The sequence below is a fragment of the Tachyglossus aculeatus genome, chromosome 4 (assembly GCF_015852505.1).
Source record: "Tachyglossus aculeatus isolate mTacAcu1 chromosome 4, mTacAcu1.pri, whole genome shotgun sequence".
NCBI classification, from domain to species: Eukaryota; Metazoa; Chordata; class Mammalia; order Monotremata; family Tachyglossidae; genus Tachyglossus; species Tachyglossus aculeatus.
In genome coordinates, this window is record NC_052069.1 from 90806028 (window position 1) to 90818729 (window position 12702).

The following is a 12702-nucleotide window of genomic DNA, read 5'->3' on the forward strand; positions in this document are numbered from 1 at the left end:
CTCAGTTTCCTCAACTGTAAAATGGGAATAAACTCCCTGTTTTCTGTCTCCTACTTTGACATGTGGGACAGGGATTGTGCTCAACCTGATTAACTTATATCTACCTCAGCTCTTAGAACAGTGCTTGACAGTCAATAAATCATATTTGTTGAGTGCTTACTATGTGCGGAATACTGTACCAACAGCTTGGGAGAGTACAATTGAACAGAGTTGGTAGACTCATTCCAAGCACACATGGAGCTTACAATTCATTCATTCAATTGCATTTATTGAGCGCTTACTGTGTGCAGAGCACTGTACTAAGCGCTTGGGAAGTACAAGTTACACTTGTACTTGCACTCTAGCTTACAATCTAGAGTGGGATACATACATTAAAATAAATTCTCATCTCAGCTTTCCTCCCTGAATCGTAAAAGCATATTGATTCGCCATTGCTTCACTAATTATTGTAAATGTAAAAAAAAATATTGTTTTGTGGACTACATGGGTGGTAGTCACAAACGATACATCATATTTGGTACCCACTGATCAATCAATCGTATTTATTGAGCACTTACTGTGTGCAGAGTGCTGTACTAAGCTCTTGGGAAAGTAAAATATAGCGGAGTTGGTAGACATGTTCTCTGCCCTCGACAAGTTTATAGTGTAGAGGGGGATACAGACATTGGAGAAGCAGCATAGCTCAGTGGGAAGAGCACGGGCTTTGGAGTCAGAGGTCATGGGTTCAAATTCCGCTCTGCCAATTGTCAGCTGTGACTTTGGACAAGTCACTTAACTTCTCTGTGCCTCAGTTCCCTCAACTGTAAAATGGGGATGAAGACTGTGAGCCCCGTGTGGGACAACCTGATGACCCTGTATCTCCCCTAGTGCTTAGAACAGTGCTTGGTACATAGTAAGCACTTGATAAATGCCATTATTATTGTTATTATTGAATAAATAAATTATAGATATGTTTATAAGTGCTGTGGGGCTGAGGGGGGGGGGGCAAATAAAGGGTGCAAATCCAACTGCCAAGGCAATGCAGAAGGGAGTGGGAGAAAGGGAAATAAGGGGTTAGTTGGGGAAGGCCTCTTGGAGGTGATATGCTTTTAATAAAGCCTTGAAAGCGGGGAGGGTGATTGTCTGTTGGATGTGAAGATAGCACATGTTCCAGGCCAGATCCAAGGAGTGGGCCAGAGGTTGGTTGGCTGTGAGATAAACAAGCTCAAGATACAATATCATCATCATCATCATCAATCGTATTTATTGAGTGCTTACTGTGTGCAGAGCACTATACTAAGCACTTGGGAAGTACAAATTGGCAACATATAGAGACAGTCCCTACCCAACAGTGGGCTCACAGTCTGAAAGGGGGAGACAGAGAACAAAACCAAACATACTAACAAAATAAAATAAATAGAATAGATATGTACAAGTAAAATAAACAAATAAATAAATAGAGTAATAAATATGTACAAACATATATACATATATACAGGTGCTGTGGGGAAGGGAAGGAGATAGGTTTGCACTAGAGGAGCGAGGTGCGTGGGCTGGATTGTCAGCTGTGTGACTTTGGGCAAGGCACTTAACTTCTCTGTGCCTCAGTTCCCTCATCTGTAAAATGGAGATGAAGACTGTGAGCCCCCCGTGGGACAACCTGATCATCTTGTAACCTCCCCAGTGCTTAGAACAGTGCTTTGCACATAGTAAGCGCTTAATAAATGCCATCATTACTACTATTAGTAGTAGTAGTAGTAGGAAATAAATAAGGTAAAATAGGATGGGGCAAGGTGATTGAGTGCTTTGAAGCCAATGGTAAGGAGTTTTTGTTTGATGCAGAGGTGGAGAGGCAACCACTTGTTCTCAAGTTTTTGAGAAGTGTGGAAAGATGGACTGAAGGATTTCTGGAAAATTGACCCAAGCAGCAGAGTGAAGTATGGACTGGAGATGGGAAAAACAGGAAGTAGGGAGGTCAGCAGAGAGACTGATGCAGAAATAATTCATTCGTACATTCATTCATACATATTTATTGAGCACTGTGTGCAGAGTACTGTACTAAGTGGTTGGGAAGTACAAGTCAGCAACATATAGAGAAAGTCCCTACCCAACAATGGGCTCACGGTCTTGAAGGGGAACACAGACAACAAAAGAAAACATGCTGGATGGGACAAATCTTTGGATTAACATGGTAGCAGTTGGGATGGAGAGGAAAGGACAGATTTTAGTGATGTTGTAGAGGTTGAACTGACAGGATTTGGTGACAGATTGAGTACACGGGTTTACTGAGAGAGATGAATTGAAGATAATGTCGAGGTTACAGGCTGGTGAGACAGGGAGGATAGTGGCGCTGCCTACAGTGATGGGAAAGTCGGTGGGGAGGACAGGGTTTGTGTGGGAAGATTAGTAGTTTTGTTTTGAACATGTTAAATTTGAGGTGTTGGTAGGACATCCAAGTAGGTACGGACTGAAGCCAGGAAGAAATTCCTTCAATAATCCTAACAGTACCTACTTACATATAATAATAATAATAATAATAATAGTAATAATAACAATAATAATAATAAATGTACCATGTCAAAGCATTATACTTAGCATTTATAATACAATGTATACTAATATTTTGTCAATAAATTGCCTATGAGTGCACAAGAGAGTGATTTTCTTTCTTGCCATTCACCGTACAAAGAAAACCGGGTAAAAATAGTAAACATTTAAATATCGAATTATATTAGATTGTCAACCCCTTGAGGGCCTTTTGCCTCTGGTGACACTCAGTACAGAGCTCCCCACACAACAGGTGCTCAGTAAATGCTGGTTGTCCTGGGAATCTATGATGCTGTCTATTTTAGCCAGATTAATCACCACTTCAATAAAGTTTAAGTAAAACTTTTCATAGAATCAAAGAATCCTATGGCTCTGAGGCACCTCTAGAGATTACCTAATCCATCCATCTGCCTTCAGGCAGGGCTGCTGCTAATCCAGCCTAGGAAAATGTGCAATCTCTATTTCCAAAAAGGAGATCCCTCAACTCAACCCAGTATCGTTAACATTCCTCGTGGTCAGAAAATTCTTCTACCTTTCTAATGCAAATCCCTGATTCTGTACCTCAAGGCCATTTCTTGCTCTCTCTCAATTCTTAATTTAAAGTTGCAAAATAATGCAGGGAAGAAAATTAACTCTTGAGATGACAAGTAGGGAAACCTATATCCACTGCCGTGTTATTGCTAGATCTGTTGGTTTCGGATCTCTAGTACAGAGTGCAGGACCACATATCTTACATCCTTAGGTGTTGCAGAGGAAAAGAACCTCCCTTATTCTCTTCTTTAAGTAAGGCAGGTAACTGCATCAATTAAAAAAAAATCTCCTGATTGGCAACTGTTACTTCCCAAGCACTTAGTACAGTGCTCTGCACACAGTAAGCACTCAATAAATACAATTGAATGAATGAATGAACTGTTTATAACCTACAGAAGCGACATGGCATACAGAGAAGCAGCATGGCCTATTAGATAGAGAACGGGCCTGGGATTCAGAAGGTCACGGGTTCTAATCCCAGCTCCACCACTTGTCTGCTGTCTGACCTTGGGCAAATCACTTCACTTCTCTGTGCCTCAGTTACCTCATATGTAAAATGGGGCTTGAGACTGTGAGCCCCATGTGGGACCGGGACTGTGTCCAACCCTAACTGCTTGTATCCACCCCAGTGCTTAGTACAGTGCCTGGTACATTCATTCATTCATTCATTCAATTGTATTTATCGAGTGCTTACTGTGTGCAGAGCACTGTACTAAGCACTTAGCACTGTACATAGGAAGCGCTTAAATACAGGTAATTGCTATTATTATTATTATTATCTTCCCTGTTCCTGCCCAAGGTTTAACAGATGTTATTATTATTCTTAAGGTATTTGTTAAATGCTTACTATATGTAAAGCATTGTTCTAAGCACTGGGGTAAATACAAGATAATCAAGTTGGATATTTCAGGGGAGATGCTATAAAAACAGATCATCACCACTGTAGATGGCACCACCACCCTTCCTGTTTCACAAGCCTGTAGTCTTGGCATTATGCTTGACTCCTCTTTCTCATTCAATCCACATTTTCAATCCATCACTAAATCCTGTTGTTCTCACCTTCAATCAATCAATCGTATTTATTGAGCGCTTACTGTGTGCACAGCACTGTACTAAGTGCTTGGGAAGTACAAGTTGGCAACATATAGAAACGGTCCCTACCCAACAGTGGGCTCACAGTCTAGAAGGGGGAGATAGAGAACAAAACCAAACATATTAACAAAATAAAATAAATAGAATAGATACGTACAAGTAAAATAAATAGAGTAATAAACATGTACAAACATATATACATATATACAGGTGCTGTGGGGAAGGGAAGGAGGTAAGGCAGGGGGATGGAGAGGGGTAGGAGGGGGAGAGGAAGGAGGGGGCTCAGTCTGGGAAGGCCTCCTGGAGGAGGTGAGCTCTCAGTAGGGCCTTGAAGGGAGGAAGAGAGCTATCTTGGCAGATGTGAGGAGGGAGAGCATTCAAGGCAAGGGGCATGACATGGGCCAGGGGTCGATGGAGGGACAGGTGAGAATGAGGCACAGTGAGGAGAACGACATTGCTAAAATCCGCCCTTTCCACTCCATCTAAACTGCTACCATGTTAATCCAATCGCTCATTCTATCCTGCCTGGATCACTGCATCAGCCTTCCTGCTGATCTCCCAGCCTCCTGTCTCTCCCCACCCCAGTCCGTACTTCACTTTGCTGCCCGGATCATTTTTCTACAGAAATGATCAGTATATATTTTCCCACTCCTCAAGAAACTGCAGTCGTTGCCCACTCATTTCCGCGTCAAACAAATTCCTCACCATCGGCTTTAAAGCCCTCAATCACCTTGCCCTCCCCTACCTCACCTTGCTACTCTCCTACTACAACCCAGTCCACACACTTCACTCCTCTAATTCTAACCTCACTGCGCCTCAATCTCATTTATCTCACCGCCAACCCCTCACCTCTGTCCTGCCTCTGGCCCGGAATGCCCTCCGTCCTCAAATCTGATAGACAATTTATCTTCCCCCTCCTTCAAAGCCCTATCAAAGACACATCTCCTCCAAGAGACCTTCCCAGACTAAGCCTCCGTTCCTCTTTTCCCAGTCCCTTCATCACTGTCCTGATTTCCTCCTTTTGTTCATCTCCCATCCCAGCCCCACAGCACTTATGTACATATCTATAATTTATTTATTCATATTAATATCTGTCTCTTAGAGAAGCCACGTGGCTCACTGGAAAAGAGCCCGGGCTTTGGAGTCACAGGTCATGGGTTCAAATCCTGGCTCCTCCAATTGTCAGCTGTGTGACTTTGGGCAATTCGCTTAACTTCGCTGTGCCTCAGTTACCTCATCTGTAAAATGGGGAAAAAGACTGGGACAAACCTGATCACCTTGTAACCTTCCCGGTGCTTAGAACAGTGATTTGCACATAGTAAGTGCTTAATAAATGCCATCATTAATTTTTATTTATTATTAAGCTCACTGTGGGTAGGGAATGTGTCTGTTTATTCTTGTATTGTACTCTCCTAAGCTCTTCATACAATGTTCTGCACACAGTAAGCGCTCAATAAATACGATTGAATGAATGAATCCGCAGACCTGGGCTCTGACAGCTTGAGAAGAAGCGGGACCTAGTGGGAAATAGTACAGCCCTGGGGGTCAGGGGATATGGTTTCTACCTCTGTCTCAACCAATGGCCTGCTGTATGACCCTGGACAAGTCACCTAACTTTTCTGGGCTTCAGTTTCCTCCACCGTCCAGTGGAGAGAAAATACTTGTTTTCCACCCTCTTAGAATGGGAGCCCTATGCGTGATGGAGACAGTGTCCAATCTGATCGGTTAGTTGCTTTGTAAAGGGGTTGGCACAAAGTGCAAAACGAATAACGCAACAGAAAAATAAAAAGTGGAAGGAGTGACAGCTTCATTGAGTGCATCAAGATTTCCATCCATAGTCCATTGCCACCTCCAGATGATATGTTTCCTCTGCGGACACTCTGCAACAATCCACGTATTATCAGAGAACTGTTTACAGAATGGGAGCTTTCCATCCTCCTCCATCCAGTAGCTAAGCCCATTTAAGGGTCTCTATAGAGGCTTCTTGGCCAGTTTTCCCCACTTTGAGGGCCAAACAAGGTTAATGTTCATTCAATCGTATTTATTGAGCGCTTACTGTGTGCAGAGCACTGTACTAAGCGCTTGGGAAGTCCAAGTTGGCAACATTCAAGGCCCTGCTGAGAGCTCACCTCCTCCAGGAGGCCTTCCCAGACTGAGCCCCTTCCTTCCTCTCCCCCTCGTCCCCCTCTCCATCCCCCATCTTACCTCCTTCCCTTCCCCACAGCACCTGTATAGATGTATATATGGTTGTACATATTTATTACTCTATTTATTTATTTATTTATTTTGCTTGTACATTTCTATCCTATTTATTTTATTTTGTTGGTATGTTTGGTTTTGTTCTCTATCTCCCCCTTTTAGACTGTGAGCCCACTGTTGGGTAGGGACTGTCTCTATGTGTTGCCAATTTGTACTTCCCAAGCGCTTAGTACAGTGCTCTGCACATAGTAAGCGCTCAATAAATGCGATTGATTGATTGATTGATTGATTGATATAGAGACGGTCCCTACCCAACTGTGGGCTCACAGTCTTTCATTCTGAACTATTGTTAATGAGCAAAGCGTTTTGGCAGAAATCCAAAATGCCCCCAATTCACAGTGAACCCTATAGCTATTAACAAAGTATTGAGAAGCAGTGTAGCCTAGTGGAAAGAGCGCAGGCCTGGGAGCAGAGGATCAGGGTTCTCACCTTGGCTCTGCCACTTGTCTGCTGTGTGACCTTGGCTTAATCACTTCAGTTCTCTGTGCCTCAGTTATATCATCCGTAAAATGGGGATTAAGACTGTGAGCTCCTTGTGGGACAGGGACTGCGTCCAACCCGATTAGCTGATTAGCCGTTAGTACAGTGCTTGGGACATAGTAATCTCTTAAAAAATGCCATAAAATACAAACAAAAAAACTAAAGTATCATTAAATATGTGAATATGATGTAGCATATTAATAATAATAATAATAATGGCACAGGTCTAGGAGTTGTAAGGACATGGGTTCTAATCTTGGCTCTGCTACATGTCTGCTGTGTAACCTTGGGCAAGTCACTTCTCTATGCCGCAGTTACCTCATCTGTAAAATGGGGATTGAGACTGTGAGCCCCATGCAGGACAGGGACTGTTTCCAGCCTGAGTAGTTTGTAATAATAATAATAATGGCATTTATTAAGCACTTACTATGTGCAAAGCACTGTTCTAAGCACTGGGGAGGTTACAAGGTGATCAGGTTGTCCCACGGGGGGCCCACAGTCTTAATCCCCATTTTACAGATGAGGGAACTGAGGCACAGAGAAGTTAAGTGACTTGCCCAAAGTCACACAGCTGACAATTGGCAGTCGGGATTTGAACCCATGACCTCTGACTCCAAAGCCTGTGCTCTTTCCATTGAGCCACGCCGCTTCTCTAGTACTGTAAATTAAGATGTTTAATACACAGGTTTACATTTTCACCAAGGCAGTGAGAACCATCATTAAGAGTTGACTTGATAACTATCTTGCCAAATAGATTTCAAAAAAGGAGAAATCAGAGAATGTTTGAGTAACATAAACCTAATGAAAAATTAACTAGGATAATCAATTATTCCAGTTGGTGCAATAAAGATCTAAAAAACAAAGACGAAAATGATAATTAAAGCTAAACAACTTGCTGAGATGAAACTTTCAAGAGTTGCTGTTGTATTGAGTTTATGTTTCCCATGTTCTGTTCCTAAGCATAATTGTGTCCCAGAGGTAGCGAGAGTTGATACTGTCATTTCCCCTTTCCCCTATCTAAAAGGGATGAATTTATTATGCTGAAATCGAAAACTTCCTACTAGGCTAAAAATAATAATGCAAACCGGCCTTTTATTCTCCTGATCTGAAATGCATAATTTAATGGCAGAGTCGCATTAATAATGTAAATAACACAAATACGTTAGACAGTTAAAGGTAAACTGAAAGGTAACATTTAATGGAGAATTGATCGATTACATCAAGGAAATGATTGTAGACGTCTATATAGATGACAGCATTTAGCAAACTGATGTAAAGTATGTAAGGCATAAACCATGGTGAAAGGTTGGACAGGGAGATGGCTCCAGAGAATTGTAATGAAATATAGAGAATACTATCTATAGGTTCCCAGTTCAAATCCAGCCTGATTAATAGTAATAATAATAGTAATAATAGTAATTACGGTACTTGTTCAGTGCTCACTATGTGCCAAGCACTGTTCTAAGCACTGGCATAGATACAAATTAATCAGGTTGGATACAGTCCCTGTCCCCCGTGGGGCTCACACACTTAATTGCAATTTTACAGCTGAAATAACTGAGGTGGAGAGAAGCGAAGTGACTTGTCCAAGGTCACACAGCAGACAAATCGCAGAGCGGGGATTCGAACCCAGGTCCTTCTGAATCCCTGGCCCATGATCTATCCACAAAGCCACGCTGCTTCTCGGACTATTATCTCCTACTCACTAATATTTAATGTTTCAGAGGCCCGTGTGAAATAGGTTTAGGGATTTTGTACAGGTGGGTAGGCAGTGCACCTACCAACTCTGCTGTACTGTAATCTCCCAAGCGCTTAGCAATAATAATAATAATAATGTTGGTATTTGTTAAGCACTTACTATGTGCCAAGCAGTGTTCTAAGTGCTGGTTAATAATAATAATGGTATTTGTTAAGTGCTTACTAGGTGCCAAGCACTGTTCTAAGCATTGGGAGAAATACAAGGTAATCGGGTTGTCCCACGTGGGGCTCACAGTCTTAATCCCTATTTTACAGATGAGGGAACTGAGGCACACAGAAGTTAAGTGACTTGCCCAAAATCACACAGCAGACAAGTGTAGAAGCAGCGTGGCTCAGTGGAAAGAGCAGGGGCTTTGGAGTCAGAGGTCATGGGTTCAAATCCCGACCCCGTCAACTGTCAGCTGTGTTACTTTGGGCAAGTCACTTAACTTCTCTGGGCCTCAGTTACCTCATCTGTGAAATGGGAATGAAAACTGTGAGCCCCCCCATGGGACAACCTGATTACCTTGTAACCTCCCCAGCGCAGACTGTGAGCCCACTGTTGGGTAGGGACTGTCTCTATATGTTGCCAGCTTGTACTTCCCAAGCACTTAGTACGGTGCTCTGCACACAGTAAGCGCTCAATAAATACAACTGATTGATTGATTTGCACATAGTAAACGCTTAACAAATGTCATTATTATTATTAAGTGGCAGAGGTGGGATTAGAACCCACAACCTCTGACTCTCAAGCCCGTGCTCTTTCCACTGAGCCACGCTGCTGCTCTGCACACAGTAAGCCCTCAATAAACACCACTGATTGATTGATTGGTTCCCAGGCTGCTGGCTGTAGGCCTCATTAAATGTAATTTGTAAAATTCTCACAAAAAAAATGGAATTTTCAGTACCAGAACCAGACAGGGGACAGGCCCTTTGAAAACCCGGACTGTCTGGTATAATTCTGGATGACTAGACACCCTTTGGAGTACCAACAGTGCTGAGCAAACCACTAAGACTGTAAATTGCTTGAAGGTCGGGATTAGGTCTACCAACCGCGGTGAGCAAGAGTGACTCCATCTTGTATCATCTGACCCCTGGAGCAACAAGGCCAAAGCACAATTTAAAGGAAAAACTATTATCTTTCTGAGGAGTTTTGAGGACCTGAATTGTTGGAGAGGAACTGAATTGTTTTGCAGAGGGTTTAAGGATCTTCCGGGCAGGAAAAAGACTGCTCCGCAGGGGAGAATAAATCCAGTTGGGGAGGGAGGGTGGCCTTTCTCTCTGGCTTACCTGGTAAAAAGCAGAAGACAGCAAGCAAACCTGAGCAGCCCCCCTGCTGCAACCTCTGCCTCCAAAACAATGTATAGAAAGGGGAAATGCTGTGGGGCTGGGGAGCGAGTCAAGGTGATGCAGAAGGGAGTGGAAAAAGAAGAAAGGGAGGGATTAGGCAGGAAAGGCCTGTTGGAGGAGATGTGCCTTCAATAAGACTTTGAAGAAGGTGAGAGTGAGGAAGGAACAGGGCAAAAATTAGTGGTGCCAGATTAAGATGAATGTCCTGCGGCTTTCGAGCCAGTTTTCTTTCCTGCAGTTGACACCCGTTTTAAATGTCGATCACAGTTTAGAACAGTTTTAAATATTGTCTGGTTTCAGTTATGCTCCCGTAAGCCTCAACTATGAATCCCACCCTCCTTTAATAATGGCATTCATTAAGCGCTTACTATGTGCAAGTCCAGCCTGAGTAGTTTGTAATAATCATAATAATGGCATCAATTAAGCACTTACTATGTGCAAAGCACTGTTCTAAGTGCTGGGGGATACAAAGTATCAGGTTGTCCCAAGGAGGGCTCTCAGGTTTCATCCCCATTTTACAGATGAGGGAACTGAGGCCCGGAGAAGTGAAGTGACTGGTCCAAAGTCACACAGCCGACAGTTGGCGGAGCCAGGATTTGAACCCATGAACTCTGACTCCAAAGCCCGGGCTCTTTCCACTGAAACCTCAATAATAATGATAATAACAATAATGCTAATGCTAATGGTATTTGTTAAGTGTTTACTATGTGCCAGGCTGGGGTGGGTACAACGTGGCTCAGTGGAAAGAGCACAGGCTTTGGAGTCAGAGGTCATGGGTTCAAATCCGGCTCTGCCAGTTGTCAGCTGTGTGACTTTGGGCAAGGCACTTCATTTTTCTGGGCCTCCGTCACCTCATCTGTAAAATGGGGATTAAGACTGTGAGCCCCCGTGGGACAACCTTATAACCTCCCCAGCGCTTAGAACAGTGCTTTGCACATAGTAAGCGCTTAATTGATGCCATTATTATGATTATTACAAACTACTCAGGTTGGACACAGTCCCTGTCCTGCATGGGGCTCACAGTCTCAAACCCCATTTTACAGATGAGGTAACTGTGGCATAGAGAAGTGAAGTGACTTGCCCAAGGTTACACAGCAGACATGTAGCATGTCTACATGTGGCTTGGGAGTCAGAAGTCATGGGTTCAAATCCCAGCTCCGCCATTTGTCAGCTGTGTGACTTTGGGCAAGTCACTTCACTTCTCTGGGCCTCAGTTCCCTCATCTGGAAAATGGGGATGAAGACTGTGAGCCCCACATGGGACAACCTGATCACCTTGCATCCTCCCCAGTGCTTAGAACAGTGCTTGGCACATAGTAAGCGCTTAACAAATACCAAAATTATTATTATTATTACTATGTAGCAGAGCCAAGATTAGAACCCATGACCTTACAACTCCTAGGCCTGTGCTCTATCCGTTACGCCATGCTCGATGACCCCCAACTTCAAGGAAAGTCAGTACCTATGGCCCCAGCTGTAACATTCAAATGATGGCTTCCTGAATGTTGTACACATGCCCTGCAATGTTTTCTTCTAAATGTTTAACTACATACCAAGGTGTGGAGCTCCAGATACTCAAATGTGTGAGTTGCGCGCATCTGGAATGCTACACGCTGAAATAAATGCAGCTGTGTTTATTTCAATGATTACACATTCAAACACGTACAATGCATTTATTTGAACGTGTGATCCCATATACGTGTGAGAATATTCAAACAAATGCATTCACTGCAGTTAAATGTGCAATTGAAAAATCATTCAAGTAAACAAATTCACCACTTCCACTGGAATCTGACAACCCGTTCAAATAATGGACTTATTAATACACAATCACGGCTTTTTTCCCCCAAATCAGTAAAATGGAAATGCCAAAAGATACCTGAAAGTTTTAAGGGAGGAATTATGCGCACAGAAGTCAAGAAATCCCCATGCTATAGTTTTCACCAATGGCCAGCCATGGATGGCAACCTAAATTCAGAACAGATCTACCTTGATTTCACAGGGTAAAAGAAACTTTACGATTGGGTGCTGTAGCTTTTAGTCCTCAAATCAGGATTTCAACAAGAACCAATCATGGCTTACTCCAAAGCTGTAGCTACCGGGGGATTTCAATATGTAGCTTCCCCTTAGAATGAGAGGAGAGGGGCAGGGAAGAAACCAGGATGGGGCCATGTAGATTAACTAAGAAAACAGTAGGGACATAGCAGGATATAAAATGGTAGCAAGAGACTTAGGGGGACTGGGAAACTTTTATCTGCACAAAGGTACATTGGAATCCCAAATTCCTTGATGATTGCCTTGAATCTTTCTGGTTCAGAGGGACACATTTCTCCTTGGAAAGACACTTTGAGAAGAATAATATCTCTGCACTTTACACCTCCAATGGTTGCCCATTTCTCTCTTCACCAAGCAGAAACGCTCGACCATTACCTTTAATAATGATTATGGTATTTGTTAAGGGACTCCAATAGCTTTCTCTCCCATCTATCCTCATTCTTCTCCAATTACACCCTTGGCTAACGGTGTTCTGCTTCCCCCAAGTCAAACTGCTCACTGTGCCTCACTCTCATCTTTCTCTCTCTGGCAACCTTCTTGTGGGCAGGGGACATGTCTAACCAACTTTGTATTGTACTCGCCTAAATACTTTGTACAGTGCTCTGCATACAGTAAGTACTCAAATAACACTGATTCATCGATCGATAACCTTTGCTCTCTGACCTCCCTTCTG